The sequence below is a fragment of the Ovis canadensis genome, chromosome X (assembly GCF_042477335.2).
Source record: "Ovis canadensis isolate MfBH-ARS-UI-01 breed Bighorn chromosome X, ARS-UI_OviCan_v2, whole genome shotgun sequence".
Lineage (NCBI taxonomy): Eukaryota > Metazoa > Chordata > Mammalia > Artiodactyla > Bovidae > Ovis > Ovis canadensis.
This window is the reverse complement of record NC_091727.1, coordinates 41,858,192-41,878,523: the sequence shown is the minus strand read 5'-3', so window position 1 is coordinate 41,878,523 and position 20,332 is coordinate 41,858,192. Positions and strand designations below refer to the sequence as shown.

At 43.7% G+C, this 20,332-nt stretch overlaps 1 long non-coding RNA gene across 1 annotated transcript; it reads right to left on the bottom strand.

Moving 5' to 3' along the window:
• Positions 1-644: 644 nt before the first annotated feature.
• Positions 645-15,046, bottom strand: LOC138929900 (uncharacterized). The gene is made up of 2 exons (XR_011446070.1): positions 14,519-15,046; positions 645-2,605 (listed from the first exon to the last, which is right to left on the bottom strand). It is a non-coding gene; the product is annotated as an uncharacterized lncRNA (long non-coding RNA).
• Positions 15,047-20,332: the final 5,286 nt, after the last annotated feature.

Below are 20,332 nucleotides of genomic sequence, written 5' to 3'. Positions count from 1 at the left end.
AGCACAGGGAACTCAGTACTTTGTAATGGCCTACATGGGAAAATAAACTAAAAAAGAGTGGATATATGTATATGTATAACTAATTAACTTTGCTGCACACCTGAAACCAACAAGATTGTAAATCTACTATTGTTGTTGTTCAGTTGCTAAGTCATGTCCACCTCTTTGTAACCTCATGGACTGTAGCATACCAGGCTCCTCTGTCCTCCACTATCTCCTAGAGTTTGCTCAGATTTATATCTATTGAGTCAGTGATGCTATCTAACCAACTTATCCTCTGCCTCCCCTTTCTCCTTTTGCCTTCAATCTTTTTCAGCATCAGGGTCTTTTCCAGTGAGTCAGCTCTTGGCATCAGGTGACCAAAATATTGGAGCTTCAGCTTCAGTAACAGTCCTTCCCTTCAGGGTTGATTTCCTTAGGATTGACTGGCTTGATCTCCTTGCTATCCAAGGGACTCTCAAGAGTCTTCTTCAGCACCGCAATTTGAAAGCATCAATTCTTTAGCCCAATTAAAATATAGGTAGCCACATGTGGCTATTGACTACTCTAGTGGACAGTGCCGATCTAGAGGCTTGACCAGATTCACTTTTATTATCAAAACTACTTCAAGTACTTCCATCATCCACCACTGTATTTAGGACAGATTTATTTCTTTTTGTAGTCAGTCTACCCTAGCTGTGTCTAAGCCTTTTATGCATGTCCCAACAGTCCACAGTGTGGCACTGTGGGTCTGATCTCTTCTGAGGAGCCCACCAGCACCATGGACACAATTGGCTAGGACCCAGCTACACAGCAGTTTTTCCCTTCCTGTTTTGCTTGACTCTATTATGTTTCTTTTACAAAGCTTATAAAATCATGGAATTAGAATATTTCTTCATTTTGCAGGTAAAGAAAATAGAACAGGGAGAGGAATAGGCTGCTTCTCAAAGCTGTGCTCCCCTCCTCAGTGAAGAGCCCTTCCTAAGAACCCCTTTGGAAGTGGGAGGGAGGGATAGAAAAGGTTATACAGCTAATCAATGGCAGAACACAGATAGCACTTAATTCTGTCTTCTGATGCCCACCCCAAGAGTTCTTTCAACACCACATTCCATAATAGATTTGCTAATGCTGAACCATCCTTGCATTCCTGCAATAACTCCACTTGGCCATGTGTTTTAGCATCTTATACACTGCTGATGAAAAAGTTGGGAAGTCATAATAACACAAACAAGAGGTATATTATGTGCTAATCTGTAAAAGTGCTGCTGTGGAGAAGAACAGCAGGTGCCATTGGACATGGGGAGAGTTGGGCTAGTTGGGAAAACCAAGTAGGGACTAGCTAGGCATGGGGAACACAGAGATAGTTTCAGGCAAAGAACCTGGTAAAAGATTAGGATATAGAAGGAGAGCGGGCACAGCTTCTGTATAAAAACTAGGTTGGGATGAGAGAGAGAATCAATGGTTTTAACGATATTCTTTCATGTAAGAATATATTTATATATAAGAATACATTCTTGTGGAAACAACCCAAATACCATCAATGGATAATTGGATTAAAAAAATGTGATATAGTCATACAATAGAGTATCATTTAGCTTGGAACTTCCCTGATGGTCCAGTGGCTGAGACATCCTGCTCCCAATGCAGGGGGCCTGGGTTACATCCCTGGTCAGGGAACTAGGTCCCACATGCTGCAACTAAAGAACCCATGTGTCACAACTAAGATCTGGTGCAGGCAAATAAAGAAATAAAAATTCTGAAAAAGAATATCATTCAGCCTTAAAAAGGAAGGACATTCATACAACATGCATGAAATTTTAAGACGTCCTAAGTGAAATAAGCCAGGCACAAAAGGACAAATATTGTATGATTCCAATTATATGAGGTATCTAGAGTAGCCAGACTTAAAAGACAGAAATTAGAATGGTGGTTGCTAGGGGCTAGGGGAAGGAGGAAGTGGGGAGTTAATGTTTTAAATGGTATAAAGTTTCAGTTTGGGAAGATGAAAAAGTTCTGGAAATGGATGGTGATGATGGTTGCACGACAATGTGAATGTACTTAATGCCTCTCAACTTTTAATATTCCATCAGCTCAGTTCAGTCACTCAGTCATGTCTGACTCTTTGCGACCCCATGGACTGCAGCACGCCAGGCCTCCCTGTCCATCACCAACTCCCAGAGTTTACTCAAACTCATCTCCATCGAGTCGGTGATGCCATCCAACCATCTCATCCTCTGTTGTCCCCTTCTCCTCCTGCTATTTCATACTTATACATTTTTTAAATGTAACATATATTTTAGCACCATAAAAATTAAATAAAAACAAAATACATACATTCTTATATATGAGAATATATATCTATCTCCCGAGGAATATAAACCAAGGTGAGCAGCTGTTATTTCTGGAGGGTGGCATGTGTTTTCAGTTAGTCAGTCATGTCTGACTCTGCAATCCCATGGACTGTAATTCACCAGGCTCCTCTGTCCATAGAATTCTCCAAGCAAGAATACTTGAATGGGTTGCCATTTCCTCTGCCAGAGGATCTTCCTGACCCAGGGATTGAACACGCATCTCCTGCATCTCCTATGTAGTGAATTCTTTACCACTGCGCCACTTGGGAAGCCGTCTGGAAGGTGGAAGCACAGAGAATATTCTATATTATATTGGGTTGGCCACAAAGTTCATTTGGGTTTTGTTGTGCCATCTTATAGAAAAACCCAAATGAACTTTTTGGCTAACACAATATATTTTCACATTGTTTGAATGTCTTCCAAGGAGCATGTAATTTTCAATCACCAGATAATTAAAGATGAAAAGCTCTAACAGAGGAGGATGTAATATGATGGATGACCATGAAAAGAGCATGTCATGGGACTCTGGCTGAAAGTCATCTCAGGAGAGGGTTTTCCTTTTTTGGAAGAGGGAGGGGTCCGCTTTTGCTTAAATCCCTGTGAATGACTGGGAAAGAGGCAGACAGACAAAAGGTTAGGGCTCTGGAGGAAGCTGACCCCCAGGAAGTTGTGATGACCCCCAGGAAGTCCTGCTTGAGCAAAAGGGACTTGTCAGCAGAGCAAATGCATACCCCCAACCTGGGCCCTGGCCAGGGGTGTGAGGTGGTTAAGTATCTAGGAGCTGAGAGACCCACAAGCAGAGGCCCTGAGACCTGGGCATCTTGCTAGAGAGCCTAGGCTAGGCCTCGGGGGCTGCACAGCAGCCTCTCCACCCAGCAGAGACAGGCTCATACAGACATTCTCTGTGGCCAGCCTGCCCTGTGGGAGAAGCTGGCACGATCCAGGGGGCTGGGAGAGAACTGGCACTTGAAATGTTTGTTCCTCCGCTCTGCTCCCAGGTTGCTAGGGTGAAATTCATAAACACACTGCCTGGCTTCGTTGCTGATTAATGAGCTCCAGCTTTATGTCTGACAATCCTTGGACTTGAACCAAGTGGCTCCCAGCTCCTCTTAACAGAAATTCCAAGCTTTGTGCTTCTCCCTCAACCCCATGCTCCCCCAGCACAGTCCAGAGGGATAACTGGTCCTTCCTTCTCCACCGAGGGCCGCTAAACCCTCAACTCCTCTCTCCTTATTTGCCTATTCAGTTCAGTCAGTTCAGTCTCTCAGTCGTGTCTGACTCTTTGCGACCCCACGGATTGCAGCACGCCAGGCTTCCCTGTCCATCACCAACTCCCAAAGCTTGCTCAAACTCATGTCCATCGAGTTGGTGATGCCATCCAACCATCTCATCATCTGTCATCCCCTTCTCCTCCTGCCTTCAATCCTTCCCAGCATCAGGGTCTTTCCCAGTGAGTCAGCTCTTCATACCAGGTGGCCAAAGTACTGGAGCTTCAGCTTCAGCATCAGTCTTTCCAATGAATATTCAGGACTGATTTCCTTTAGAATCGACTGGTTTGATCTCCTTGCGGTCCAAGGGACTCTTAAGAGTCTTCTCCAACACCACAGTTCAAAAGCCTCTATTTGCCTATTAGGTCCCTCCTAATTCAGAGACTGGCTGAATGGCCGTTCCCCCTCATGCGGCTGACAGAGCACTTGTGCCCTTGAACCCATCCTTCTCATCCATGTCTGAGACCTTTCATGATTTCCCTACTCTTATGTATTCTCTCAGTACTTTAGCCACCTCATGTGAAGAGCTGACTCATTGGAAAAGACTCTGATGCTGGGAGGGATTGGGGGCAGGAGGAGAAGGGGACGACAGAGGATGAGATGGCTGGATGGCATCACTGACTCGATGGATGTGAGTCTGAGTGAACTCCAGGAGTTGGTGATGGACAGGGAGGCCTGGCGTGCTGCAGTTCATGGGGTCGCAAAGAGTCGGACACGACTGAGCGACTGAACTGAACTGATGTATTCTCTCTTAAACCAGATTTCATCTTCACAGGCTGTTCATGTGATTCATATTTCCCTTGTCCTTGAAAAAATAAAACCCAATTGTGGCTTTTAGCACAGCCTCTGTCCCAGGCCATACCACATCTCTCTCACCTCTCCTTCCAGCCCCCAAACCACTGCAAGCCATTGTCTAGGCCCAGGGCACCTCCTGTGTGTTTTGAATTCTTTTTTAAAAGAGTTTTATTAAAGTATCCTTTACATATAATCAAAGAACCAATTTTAAGTGTATATTTTGATGAGTTTACAAATGTATACACATGTGTAACTACTATCACAATCAAGGTATAAAAGATTTTATTACCCTAAAAAGTTCTATTGTGTCCCTTCTCAGGCAACTACTGGTCCTCTTTTCTGTCATTCTAGATTAGATTTGTGTTTCTAAACTTCCACATAAGCGGAATCATACAGTATGTACCCTTTTGCACCTTGCTCTGTTTGCTCAGCATATTTTTTGAGAGTCATCCATGTTGTTGCATGTCAGTAGTTAATTCCTTTTAATTGATGAGTAGTATTCTGTTGCACAGAAGTACCATAATTTGTTTATCCATTTACCTGTTGAAGGATATTTGTGCTAGCTCCAATCTTTTAAAAGATATTATGAATAGAGCTGCCATGATCTTGTATCCAAATCTTCATTTTTCTTTTTTAGTTGCAGCATGTGAAATGTGGGATCTAGCTCCCTGACCAGGGGTGGAACCCAGGCCCCCTGCATTGGGAGCTTGGGAGCTTGGGACCTTAACCACTGGACCACCAGGGACCTCCCTGTTTTCATTTACTTTGGGTAAATATCTAAGAGTAAAATGGCTGAGTCATATGGTAATTTTATGTTTATGTTGATAGTTGTTGTGGTTAGTAGCTAAGTTGTGTCCGACTCTTTTGAGACCCCGTGGACTATAGTCAGCCAGGCTCCTCTGTCCATGGGATTTCCCAGGCAAGATTACTGGAGTGGGTTGCCATTTCTTTCTCTAGGGGATCTTCCCCACCCAGGATAGAACGTGTGTCTCCTGTATTGAAGGTGGATTCTTTACCACTGAGCCGCCAGGGAGGCCCCCTTATGTTGATTAGGAAGTATCAAACATTTTCCAGAGTTTCTGTAGCATTTGACATTCCCACCAGCAGTGTATGAGAATTCCAGTTCCTCTACATCTTGGTCAGCACTTGGTATTGTCAGTCTTTAATTTTAGCCATTCTAACCATTGTGTGATAGCACTCTGCTTTCTTTTAGATTTTTATCATGAAATATTTCCAGCATTTGAAACATTAAGAGAGATTAATATAATGAATACCATCAACCCAGCACCTAGCTTTGTTAGATGTTAGCATTTTATCATAATTGCCTCTAATTTCTTTTTATCCAGAGAGTCTACTGAGAATTCCATGTACAGCACAATCATAGGTCTACATTATATTTGAGGAGAGAATTTAGTTTTGACCTTAGAAATAATTTTATTAAGCCAACCACTGACAACAAATTGCAGTAAATTTTAGTGACTATCAATATCAATATTTGCTTTTAAATAATTATTTAATCTTGATAAAAATTTTTCCAAATGAGGACTTTTTTTTAATCAGAAAGCTCAGTGTATAAAGCATGAAGTGGTGAAGCATCTTCTTTTTAAACAGCTTCATTATGATATAATTTACATACATACCAGTCACCAATTTTTTAAAAAAATTTTATAATTATATTTATTTCTGGCTGTGCTGAATCTTCATTGCTGCATGGGCTTCTCTCTAGACGCAGAGAGCAGGGGCCACTCTCTAGTTGTGGTGTGTGGGCTTCTCATTGTGGTGACTTCTCTCATTGTGGAGCAAAGGCTCTAGGCCACGTGGGCTTCACTAGGTGTGGCACATGGGCTCAGTACTTGCAGCTCCTGGGCTCTGGAGCACAGGCTCCATAGTGGCGACACACGGTCTTAGTTGCTCCGAGGCATGTGGGATCTTGCTGCAGCAGGGATCGAACCTGTGTCTCCTATATTGGCAGGCAGATTCTTTACCACTGAGCCACCAGAGAAGCCCTCATTTTTATTTTTTAACTTTTTCTTTTTTTTTTTTTGGCTGCATCACACAGTTTTCGGGATCTTAGTTCCCCAACCAGGGATTGAACCCAGGCCCCTGGCAGTGGAAGCGTGGAATCCTAAGCACTGGGCCACTAGAGAATTCCCTCACCCATTTAAAATGTACAATTCAATGCTTTTTAGTATATTTACAGATAGCTGTAACTATGATCCCTCTGAGTTCTGAGTTCTATTTTCAGAAATTTATTGAAAATTGGACACTTTAGATAAATAATATGACAACTGTGGAAATCATAGTCTCCCCCATTCCAATGTAAGTTATTGTTGCTGCTGTTAATTCTTATTGTTCGTTTCTAAACTAATTCTGTAAAATGTATTCTTTTTTATGAGTGGCCGCTGAAGTCTGCTCATCAGCTTAGTGGTCAGCTAGTGAAGGGCCAGAGATGTCCTTAAGTGTCTGGAACCAACAAGCCTCTCAGTCACTGCTGCAGGGCTCAGTGTAGATGTTGTTCGGTGCTCAGTCAGGCAGTTGACAGCTCTGCCATAGCCTTCACTTCCTATTGGCACAGAGCCTCAAGCTCAGTCAGAACTGAGAGATGAGGACTTTCTCAGGTCTCTCCTAGGCACGTGCACATCCCTATGCATGCAGGTGGCCTTCTAGATTCCAAGGTGTATGTTGGAACTTTTCAAAGGCCTCCTCTATGGACATCTCCTTTTCAGCTCCTCCTCCTCGGTCGTCCCTCTCTGTTGACAGTATCTCCAGTTTAATTAGGACTTTTCAGATTATAGAAACCAGTTTTTCCTCAGGGAGGTCAACTGTAGGTCCCATGTGTGGAAATCAGGGATACAGGCCACAGGACCTCTTCAGGCCACCAAAGGCAGAAAGGCGCCAGGGCAGCAGAAACCTGAGACTCTTCCAGGCCACCCTCTCATCACATCTCCCTGGCTCTTGGGCAATCTGCTGTCTTCTCTCCCTGATGATCACATTCTCTGCTTACTCATTCATCCTTTCTGTTCCCTCATAACCTCTGCTGACTCAGGGCCTACCCACATCGTGACCTTTTAGCTTCTGCTCCCACTATTATCCGATGAGTTCTTCAGCATGTCCTAGTTTTAAGCACCAAGTGAGAGGAAATCTTGTCTGGGCTTGTGGATTTACTTGTCTCAGGTTAAGTGCTCACGCTCATCTGATCGGCCTTTGAAAGTGGGTGGAGTCAGGTGTTTCATTGAAAAACACCTTCCAGGGGTGCCGTGGCTGGAACAGTCTCACTCAGAAGATGGTGAGGATTGGCAGACATCACAAATGACTTCCCTAGGACTGTCAAGTGCCATGGCAGAGCATAATGATTAAGAGCACAGTGTCTGAAGCTAAACTGCCTCAATTTACATTCCAGCTCCTCCACTTACCAGTCATGTGTCCTTAAGCAAGTTAACTTCTTGGAGCCTCAGTTTTCTTACCTGTAAAATGGGAATGGTGGTAATACTCATACCTAGTACAGGAGGATTAAATGAATTAGTGCATGTAAAGCACTTAGAATAATGTCAGATGTATAATATGTACTCAATTAATGCTAGGAATCATTATCCAGCCACTAAACGTAGAAACGGCAGACTCATGTTTCCCTCTCTATCTCCCACTTCCAACATCACATTCTATCAGTTTTATAACCAAGTTCCCTTAAGGTTTCATCTGGACTGCCTCACTGTTTCTCTTTAAGAACCTGGCAGGCACCTCCCAAGTAGTGTCCTTGGTTTTGAATCTTCCCATTCTAGTCCCATCTTCTCACTGCCTCCAGAATTATTTTCTAAAAGACACAACTGGTCATGACACTTTCCTTCTTGAAAAAACTCTAGTAGCCTCTGATGCCTACAAAATAAAGTTTAAGTTCCTTAGCATTCTCAAGTTTGTCCCAACTGATCACTCTCAGCAGGATGAAGTACTGAACTAGTCTTTTATATGCTCTTGGGCATGCCAGCCAGGCCTGCGTAGCTCCTTGCCTTAGGGCCTCTGAAGGGTCAAAACTGAGCTGCTCACGCTGTTTACAACAGCCAAGACATGGAAGTAGACTAAATGTTCATTGACTGATGAATGGATAAATAAGATGTGGTGTATGTGTATACAGTGGAATATTACTCAGCCATCAAAATACTGAAATAATTCTATTTACAACAACATGGATGGACCTAGAGGTTAACTAAGTGAACTAAGTCAGACAAAGACAAATATCATATAATACATGTGGAATCGAAAATGCTACAAATGAACTTATTTACAAAACAGAAACAGACTCATAGACATAGAAAACAAACTTATGGTTAGACAAACTTATGGGGAAAGGTACAGGGAGGGATAAATTAGGAGACTGGGATTAACATATATACACTGCTATACATAAAATACACAAGAAGGTCCTACTGCATAATACAGGGAACTATATTCAATATCCTGTGATAAACCATGATGGAAAAGAATATGAAAAAGAATACGTATATGTATAACTGAATCACTTTGCTATATACCAGAAACTAACACAACTATGCTTCAATCAAAACAAAATGAAGCAAAACAAAACAAAACTGAGCTGTTCAAGGCAAGTCCTCTTTCCAGTCTTGGGAGAAAACCTGAGTTGATGGAAGAGGTCCTTCGGGCTGACAAGGGAGTAAGTAACAGGAGGGAGAAGCATTCATCCCAATGGGCAGGAAGGGGCACTGGCAGCTAATGCTTAACGAACTCACGCTCCCCCATGGCTTTCAGGGAAGGGTGCTTAAAGGAACATTTGGGGTGAGAGTTGTAGCTTGTGAACGTCCTTCTAATTGGTTGGTGGTGAAGTAACAGGTGGTGTTTCAGGACACTTTAAAAATAAATTTATTGGATATAATTGATTTACAATGTTGTGTTAGTTTCAGGTGTACAGCAAACTGAATCTGTTATGCATATATCCATTCTTTTCTAGATTATTTCCCCATGAAATTCAGAGTATTGAGTAGTGTTCAATAACAAGCATACAGGTCCTCGTTAGTTATCTATTTCACATATAGTATGAATATGTCAATCCCAATCTTCCAATTTATCCCTCCCCCAGGTAACCATAAATTTATTTTCAACATCTGTAACTCTATTTGTTTTGTATATAAGTTCTTTTGTACCCTGTTTTTAGATTTCACATATAAGTGATACCATATATTTGTATTTTTCTAACTTACTTCACTCAGTATGACAATCTCTAGGTCCATACATGTTGCTGCAACTGGCATTATGTCATTCTTTTTTATGGCTGAGCAGTATTCAATTGTATATACGGACCACATCTTCATCCATTCATCTGTTGATGGACATTTAGTTTGCTTCCATGTCTTGGCTATTGTAAATCGTGCTGCTATGAACATGGGGGTGCACGCACCTTTTCGAGTTCGAGTTTTCATCTTTTCCAGATATATGCCCAGGAGTGAGATTGCTCGATCATATGGTAGCTCTATTTTTAGTTTTTTAAGGAACCTCCATACTGTGTCAGGAAATTTAATCATCAACCTTCTGGTTCCAACCAGTCTGGGGTCTACCGGCTTATGGTTGGCGTGTGGTCGCCATCCTCTACCTGGGTGGGGGTCTTAGTTTCTAAAGAACAACTAAAAGGTCTGTGTCAGATTGTTAGGTTTATTTTGAGAGGAGAAACCAGGACTCCGTTTCATTGCTCACCGTTGTTTAAGCTATCATTACTTTTCTTGCTTAACTGCTTTCCCTTTGTTTCTGAGTTCCCTCACTTCCCTAATTAGTAAGTGATTGAGCCTGCTCTTTGGAACTCACGGAAGGCCTAGGAGATTAAAGCTTTTTCTCTACAAACAAGGAATGGGAAATATGGAGGGGCTTCTGTACCCGGGAGGACCCTACAGGGTTCTGCTTGGTTTTATACCGATGCTTTCCCTGAAACTACCACTCTAGTGAACACGGCTCTGGCTCAGATTTCTCAGCAGAAACCTCAGACCATTACCTCTTACGCAGGATGGAGGGTGGGGCTGGCTGCAAAAGGTGAGTGTTGATGTCTCCAAGCCCAGAGACCTCCCCTTCACAAAGCTTCCTCTATTGTCTCTGGCATTAGCTCTGCTTCTCAGGCCACACCACCTGGTTAGACAGCAGCCAGGGCTGAGGATTGTTCTAGAACCTGGGATCACCCTGGGGGTGGAAAACTTGCTAATCAGAAATGGCAGTAACCATACTTCTCCTCCTCCTCCTCTGTAGGTAGCACCAGTGATTTTCAAGGTGAGCTTCTGGGCCCACCGGCAGCAGCAGGACCTGGGAACTTGTTAGAAATGCAAATTCAGAAACTCCGAGGGAGGGGCCCAGCACTCTGCGCTTTAATGAGCTCTCCAGGGTAATGGCATGCAGCTTGAGTGTGAGAACTTGCTAAACTCTTGTAAGTCTTTCCGGGGATTTGATTAGAGTGCATCTTTCCTCCCCACTAAGTAACTCAGCTGGGGTGGGTGTTGACCTGAGCAGCTTCTGCAGAGGCTGGCAGAGCCTCTGGGATCAACTCTTTTTGATTTGGGAGCACTGATGGGTGAGGGACCTTAGGTAACTGGGTAGATAGAGACAGACTTATAAGCACCATTAAAAAAAAAAAAAAGTTCTCCTGTGGCCCACCTGAATGTGAGATCACAAACACAGCTTTATTGTTATCTTTTTTAACCTCAGGTGCAGAGGGTCAAATTAATAACATTCCTCTGTGGTATATCAACAACGATCGCAGACCTGTCCTGTGTGTGTCTGTGTGTGTGTGTATTTTCTTTTGATCTCCATTCCCCGCTTCCATCCCCCCACAGACAATCATTTTAATGTCTATCTTTTCCTTTATATAGGCTCTCACAAAATGGGTACTGATGTTTTCCATGAATGTATTTTTGGTTTTAATGTAAATTGTATAGCCATGTAACAGACATATGGAAAACGCACACATCGTAAGTGCACAGCTGGATGAATTTCCATAAATGAGTACAGCTGTGTAACTAGCTCCCAGCCCAAAAAAGACAACATGATGAGTGTTCCAGAAGCTCCTCTCCAAGGGCAATTTGTCCAGACTTCTAACAGCATCAGTTAGGGTTCCTGTTTTTGCAATTGAGATGAATGGCACCTGTATGCATACATTTTGAAATTACATTAATGGTATTGTGTTCTATAATTCATCCTGTTCATTTTTTCACTAAGTTTTTCAGAAGCATCCATGGTACCATGTGTGCGTATAATCCTTTACTTCTAATTTCTGCATGCTAGCTCTTTGCCATCACCTCTAGAGCAGGTTTTAGGTTTTTCTGTGGGCATGGTCCTTCTGTTTAGCTCCTCTTCACACCAGTGGTAGCAGCCTCCAAGATGGCCTCCAGTGATCTCTGCTTCCTGGTGCTTTCTGGTGTTCATGCCTTTGTGTAAGCCCTCCTGTTGAGTGTGGGTTGGACTTAATGAATAGAATAAGGCAGAGATGATGATGGGTGACCAGGAGAGTAGGTCATAAAAGGCAGGGTGGCTCATCTCTCAATCTCTCTCTTCCCCTCATCCCTCGGGCTGCGGGAACGCTTGTCCGGAGCAGCCCCATAGAGAGGCCCACGTGGCAAGGCACTGAGGCCTCCTGCCAACAGCCACGTGAATGAGGTCAGAAGCAGATCCTGTAGGCCCAGTCAAGTCTTGGGAGACTACAGCCCCGGCTGCCAGCTTGACGGTAGCCTTCCCCATAAGCTCCCCTGAGCATCCAGATTCCTGACCCTCAGAAGACACTGATAATAACTGTCCATTGTTTTAACGCACCACGTTTGAGAGTAATTCGTTACACAGCAATTTATAACTATTATCTTTCCCATCACAGTGTAGTGGTTCGCAGCTGAACTCTGAAACTAGGCTGTCTTGACTTAACTCTTGGTTAGGCTACTTCAAGGCTGTGTGACTTTGAGCACGTGACTTAATCTTTCGGTGCCTCAGCTTCCTCAGTTGTAAAAATGGGGGACACTACTGTTACCTGCTTCATCGGGTCATGAGGATTAAATACATACATAAAAGGGGCTCAGCCAGGTGCCTAGCATGTAATTAGCAGTTGGTAAATGTTGATTGCTGTTGTTATGATTCTGGCTGATGGGAGAAGGCTGCAGAGACTGTGTGAGGAGGAGGAGGTGAGGGAAACTGCCACAGCACCACCATCATGACTTCCAGAGAAGTAAGGAGGGGATGAGTCTTTGCCAGTCCTCCTAAAACAGGCCCCTGTGGTTTTGCCTCCAGGCAGAGCATGGCCAGCCTCTGTATATTGCAGGTGGGACCATCCTGCCCAGGTGAGGAGAGGCAGCCCTTAGGATAGCTCCATGGATGCCAGGCCTCAGGTCATGCCCATTCTTGGGTGAAGCGGCCATGATTCTGAGCATGTATCCTTGGGTTTTAAAATCCCTGCTCCGGAAGATGAAGTCAGAGAATGCTTTAGAAAGGTTGGACTTTGACATATACACAGTACTATATATAAAATGGGCACCCCTGGTGGCTCAGTGGTAAAGAATCTGCCTGCTGATGCAGGAGACTCGAGTTCAGTCCCTGGGCTGGGAAGATCCCCTGGAGAAGAGAATGGCAACCCACTCCAGTAGTCTTGCCTGGAAAATTCCCTGGGCAGAGGAACATGGAGGACTACAGTCCATGGGGTCGCAAAGAATCAGACACAACTGAGCGACTGAGCATGCACACACCCCCCCCCACAGACACACACAAAAGTGTGTGTGGAAGGACCTACTGTATAGCACAGGAAACTCTCCCCAATACTCTAATGACCTACATGGGAAAAGAACCTAAAAAGAGTGGATATATGTATATATGTATAACTGATTCACTTTGCTGAATACGTGAAACTAATACAATGTTATAAATAAATTATAGTCCAATAAAAATTTTGTTAAAAAAAGGAAAAAGTTTGGACTGTGGCTGAAACTGGAAACACTGGGATTTCTAGTTTCCAGTATGCAGGAAGTACGAGTTTTCTTTTCCCAAAGAAAAAACATTTGTTTCCAATTTATTTGTAAGCCTGACATAAGCTTTCTTCCCTCAACCGGAAGGTATTATGGACTGTGTACTAAAGGAGAGAAGGGTTAGGAAAATGTAAGCAGCAAATTTTTACCACAAAAGTGGGATGAATTACTAAGTGAGAGAAACCAATCCAAAAAGCCATATGTACTGCACAATTCCAACTATATGATATTCTGGAAAACACAACGCTATGGACACAGTGAGAGGATTAGCAGTTGCTGGAGGTGGGGGAGGGATGAGCAGGAGGAGCACGGAGGATTTTTAGGGCAGTGGCACTGTCCTTTAGGGCTTTCCCGATGGCTCAAGCGGTAAAGAACTCGCCTGCCAATGCAGGAGACACAGGAGACTCGGGTTTGATGCCTTGGAGTAGGAATGGCAACCCACTTCAGTGTTCTTGCTTGGGAAATGCCGCGGACAAAGGAGCCTGGCCGGCTACAGTGCATGGGGTCGCAAAGAGTCGGACATGGCTGAGCACACACTAAAACCCTAAAATGGTGGATACAGGTTATTATACGTTTATCCGAACCTACACACCACCAAGAGTGAGCCATAATGTAAACTCTGGACTGCGGGTGACGATGGTGTCAGGGTAGGCTCATCGGCTGGAACAAACATACCACTCTAGGGGAGATGTTGATAATGGAGGAGGCTGTGTGTGCTGGGGGAGAGCAGGAGTTACGGAAAAATCGCTGCACCTTCCTCTCACTTTTGCTGAGAACCTAAAACTGCTCTAAAAAAAATTTTTTTTAAGTAAAATGAGAAAGAAAACTTCAATTTGAGAGCATATTATTTAGAATTCTGAGTATAAGTACCGGAAGTTTCAAGCTTCCTGAACCTCCGAAGGTTATAGGTCATAGGTGTCTGGTGAAACAGAAAAGAGATTTTTGTTCTGGAAAATGAGCGAAGGCAGCAGTTGGGGCTCGGAAGGCAGCAGGGAGTTCAAGCAGAATTCCTGTGGCCTGTCCCTCTCTACGCCAGCACGTCTTCATATTCTCTCTTTCTCTCGCCCCGCCTCAGCCTTTTGTTCTTTCACACAGCTCCCCTCCTCAGGCTCACAGCCTCCCACAACCCCCTACTTACACAGAACGCTTTCTGGCTCTTCATAAACACTGTTTTCTTTTTCTCCATCCCAATCCTAAATTCCTGGGCAAAGGGACGCCGGTGGTCCAGTACCTTGGGGCGGGTGTTTGCTCCCTGCCCCGGCAGCTCGACCCGCGGGCTGGGGGTGGGGGGCACCTTACAAAGGAAGCTGCCTGGAGCCCATCCCTGCACAACAACAACGAACAAGGGTTCCCGGAGGTGTGCAGGGGCTGCGGACTTTTAGCTGGGCCGAGTTCTGTGACCTGTGACAGTCCTCTCCCCAGAAGCAGATCATGTTTGCTGCTGGCAGAACTCTGCCCCACTTTTTCCCTTTTGATTTAAGGCCGGTGCAGGGGCTTGGATTTGGAGCGACTCTTTACCGCCAGCTCGCCTTAATTCGTCCTTCTTATATAACCAAATGGCAACCGAGAGGATATTTGGATTCCGCTTGCTTTTTCTGTTGTTGTTGCAGTAGTTTATTTATTAGTGTGCAAAAAAAAAAAAAAAGGAAGAAATGAAATATCCTTGTTTATGTTCTAGTGCGCGGGTCTGCGTGCTCGTGTGTTTGCAGCCTGGCAGGGGGAAGGGGGACGCAGGGCCCCCGGGGAGGGGGCTGGACGGAGGGTGTCCGCATCTTCCGCTGCGGAGGCGACGGGCCAATGCCATTCAGTCCTTTTCCTCCCTCCCTCCCCCCACCGACTCTCCACCTTCCTCCCCCCTCCTCCGCGGGTTCCGGGCGTCCTTGGAAGGAAAGGGCTTGCTCAGAGAGTGGTTTCGAGGCGAGAGAACTCGCCATCAGTCATTTTTTAAGGAAGCAGGGAGGGGATCAACAGGGCGGTCGCAACAGCCGCGCTCCTTTACTTCGGGGCTGCCCGCAGGCGTTACAGTCTAGAATCTGAGCCCGGGGATGCCGGGGTTCCGGGAGAGCGTGACTCAGAGGGGCAGAATCCTGGAGAGCTCCAGAGCGACCTTTAGCCCCAGGGTGGCTCGCCAGTCCCCTTGCAAGGATGGAGGGCTGAAATTCAGGCTGGGCCGCCTTTTCCAGCCGCTTGCAGCCCCACTCTCACCCTCCCCCGGAGCTCGAGCCCGTGCTGTCGAGCAGGGCGGGCGGGCCTTGGTACAGTCTTGACCTGATGTGGCAGGAAGGAGGAAAGGAAGGCAGAGCGGGCTGCCCACAAGCCGAACTTCCTCATCGTCTCCTCATACTCCGGGCTGCGGGGTTGAGGGCTCCTGCCCCGCTGAGTCCTGCCTGCTGGGAGCCACCAGCTGCCTTAGGAGCTGGTTTCTCATCCTTGTTGATCTCATGACACACCCAGAAATTTTATGTAATATCTCTGACATTCAGGGGTGAACTGGAGAGTCTTTGGAGAGTCCAAATGTGGCCTGCTGGTGGGAAAATGTATTTCATTCTGTGTATTATGTAATCATGTAAAAAAATTAAATATGTTGAATATCAAGTATGCATATACATTTTAAGGGACCTCCCTGGCAATCCAGTGGTTAAGACTCGCCTCTTCCAAAGCAGGGGTGCTGGGAACTAAGAACCCACATGCCCAGTGGTATAGGCAAAAGACAAAAATAGACATATACATTTAAAAAATATATTTATTTAGCTGCACTGGGTCTTGGTTGCAACATGTGGGATCTTTAGTTGCGGCACTGGGGGTCTAGTTCCTCCACCAGGGATGGACCCCCGGCCCCCCTGCATTGGTAGCATGGAATCTTAGCCACTGGAATGCCAGAGAAAAGCCACATTTTTCCAATGAAATCTTTCCAACCCTCCCTTTTACTTTTTACTTTTTACTATGGAAATTTTCAAATATATACAAAAATAGCTGAGTAGATAATGAATCCCCAGCTTCAGTAATTATCAAGGTAAGGCCAATTTTGTTTCCTCTCTACTCCCACCCACTTCCTCTGCCTATTACGGTTTTTCATTTTGTAATAATAAATTGAACTCCAGTTTTAATTACCTTTTCCTGTGTAACAAGCCACCCCAAGGGATAGTGGCCCAAAACAGCAATAGTTTATGATGTGTTATGCTTGCGTTGGTTGGTTGGGCACTTCCTCTTGCCAGTTTTGACTGGACTCACTCAAGAGAGACAATCAGCTGAGCTGGAAGATTCCAGATAGCCTGACTCACATATCTGGCTGTGGACTAGGGCTCCTCAGGTCTCCTCTTCTCCATGGCTTTTTATGTTCTAGTCGGCTAAGTGGACTCCTTTATATGGCAACCAGAACTTTCTGAGAGAATCAAGGCAGAAGCCTCAAGCTTCCTGAACTGACTGTGGGAGTCTCAAGTCACTTCCATCTACTGCTATTGGCCAAAGCAGGTTACAAGGCCAGTCCAGACTCTGGGGTAGGAGGGTGAAGAAATAGATACCCCTGGATGGAAGGAATGAAGGGCAGGGATACGTTGCAAAGTGAATACTAGCATGCACGGGACTGTAGCCCTAACCAGTCTGGTCACAGTTTTTCTCAACATATGAGGTTTTCCTCTTGCACTGCATGCATGCTCAGTCACTAAGTCACGTCCGACTCTTTGTGACCCCATGGACTATACCCACCAGGCTCCTCAGTCCATGGCATCCTCCAGGCAAGAATACTGGGGTGGGTAGCCATTTTCTCCTCTCGAAGGAAATTTTCTTCCCCGACCCAGCGATAGAACCCATGTCTCCTGCATCTCCTGCGTTGGCAGGTGGATTCTTTGGATTCTTTACCACTGAGTCACCAGAGAAGCCCACAGATGTACATATATACGTATATAAGTATACATGACCGTTTCCATTATGGTTTATTACAGGATATTGAATATAGTTCTTCTCCAGTTCACCACTGACACTCTCATTCATCAGCCGTGGGAATGCAAAATGATACCGCCACTTTGGAAAATCATTTGGTGGTTTCTTAGAAAACTAAACATATACTTACCATATGATCCACTACTTGTGCTTCTTGATATTTACCCAAAGGAATTGAAAACTTATGTCCATGCAACAACATGCACATGGATGTTTATAGCTGCTTGATTCATACTTGCCAAAATTTGGAAGCAACCAAGATGTCCTTCAATAGGTGAATGGATAGACTGTGGTATATCCCAACAATGGAACGTTATTCAATACGGAAAAGAAGTGAGCTGTCCAGTCAGAAAAAGACATGGAGGAAGCTTAAATGTATATTAGTAAGTGACCAAAGCCCATCTGAAAAGGGTACATACTGTGTGATTCCAACTATATGACACTCTAGAAAAGGCACAACCATGGAGACAGTAAAAAGGCCAGTGGTTGCCAGGAACTGGGGGAGAGGGGGATGAATACGAAGAGCACAAAGGATTTTTGAGGCAGTAAAAAGAAATGGTCTTGTAATAAGTAAAATACTAAATGAATAAGTGGTAGCATTAAAAAAGTCTATTAAGAAAAAGTCCTGAAAATGGATGTGGTGATGGTTGTACAAAATAAATGGTTTTTTTTTTTTTTTTTTGGCCATACCATTTAGCATGTAAGAGTTTAGTTCTCTGAAAGTGAAAGTGTTAGTCGCTCAGTTGTGTCCGACTCTTTGTGACCCCCATGGACTGTAGCCTACCAGGCTCCTCTGTCCATGGGATTTCCCAGGCAAGAATATTGGAGTGAGCTGCCATTCCCTTTTCCAGGGGTCTTCTAGATCCAGAGATTGAACCCAGGTCTCCTGCATTGCAGGCAGATTCTTTACCATCTGAGTCACCAGGGAAGTTCTACAATATGAATGTATTTAATGCCACTGAACTGTATACCCCAAAATGGCTCAAATGGTCAATTTTATGCTGTGGATATTTTACCAAAATAAAATTTTTTAAGTACTTTACCCCAATAATTTGAAATGCCATATACTTTGTCATATACTAAATTGCCAAATATATTTGAGTCTCTTTCTAGACTTTCTCTAATATATTCCACTGGTTTCTTTTCTATTCATGTACCAATATTACATTGTTTTCATTCTAGAGGCTTTATAGTATTTTTAATATATGTTGGGAAAAAATCGTGAAATTTATGCCAACAAATTTGACAACTTAGGTGAAATGGAAAAAGTCCTTGAAATACATAAACTATTGAAGCTCAATGAGAAGAAATAGGTAAACTGTTTAGCCTTATATTGATTAAAGATATTGAATTTATTGAAAACATTTCTACAAAGAAAACTCTAGGCCCAAATGGCTTTATGGGAGTATTCCAATAAATATTTAAAGATAAAATGAGGCAATACTCCACAAACTCTTCCAGGAAATTAAAGAGGAGAGACTATTTTCCAAATCATTCAAGAGGTGGTCAGCATTACTCTATACCAAAACCAAACAAAAATCTTATAAGAAAACTATATACTAATGTACTTCAGAAACACTAATGCAAAAGTTCTTAACAAAATTTGAGCAAATCAAATTCAATAATATATAATAAGAAAAATACATCATATCTGAGTGGGGTTTTGTCCTAGGAATGCAAGATTAGTTCAATATTCAAAAATTAATCAGTGTAATTCACTATATGAATGATGAGAAAAACCATATGATCATGAATATCAGATATATATCTCTCACATCTTTATATATAATACATCTCAGACATAAAAAAAGATGAAACCTTGCCATTTACAAAAACATGGATGGATCTTGAGGGTATTATGCTAAGCGAAATGTCAGAAGAAAGACAAATATTGAATGATTTCACTCATATGTGGAATATTAAAAAAATGAATAGACCAAATGAAACAAAAAAATATGTAGATACAGAGGGCAGAGTAGTGGCTACCTGTATGGCTGATAGCATAACAACGCCATTTTGGGCTCTTGCAATTTCTCCCATCTTTTCACTGACCCTACCCAGACTGTACTATGTAGTGAATCACTTATCTGTCATCAAGGGTTTTGTAGTTAATAGGGGTTGTTTCATAATCATCAGGATCTGGTAGGCTCTATGCTTTCTTAGTCCCCAAATAATGATGAAAACCCTTTGTGACGTATTCCCAGTGCCCACGTGACTAGCTACCCATTCGTAAATCTTGATTTAGGAATGCATGGCCTGTTTTCAAGTATCTGTACCCCTACCCTAGATTAAGTATAAAATTGTCCCAATGCCCCACACTGGTGCAAAGTGCAGCTGCCAACTTGATTATATGGAGCTGCTTGCCTAATCTTTTAGTCTCAAGGTGACTTCTCAGTTTCATGGGCACTTTTTGTTCCCTCAGTCCCCCAGTATTACCAGAGGAAGGGGGGCAAATTGGGTGAAGGGGGTCGACTGTATGTTGATGGATGAAAACTAAATTTTTGGTGGTGAGCATGTTCTAGTGTATAAAGAAATAGAAATACAGGAATTCCCTGGTGGTCCAGTGGTTATGACTCCTCGCTTTCACTGTCAAGGGCCCAGGTTCAATCCCTGATAGGGGAACTAAGATCTTGCAAGCTGAAATAGAAATATAATGTTGTACACATGAAACTTATACAAAAGAATGTTACCTCAATTAAAAAAAATTTAGAAAAAGAAAAAAATGGCTGCCATTATATCTTCTTTGTACCTGCATCCCTTTTCAATGCAGAGTAGCTGCCCCCATCAAGAACTGCAGCCCTTGAACCTGAGCTGGCCTTGGGACTTGCTCTGACCAATTGAATACATAGTGTTATTCCTGGTCCAGGCCTATCTCAAAAGGCTGTGAGCATTTTTTTGCTGTTTCAGCTTACTCTTTTGCAACTCAGCTACCTCCCTGTGAACAAACCCAGGCTAGCCTTGGGAGATGTGAGACTGTATGGAAGAAATACAATCTAACTAGCTGAGGCTATCT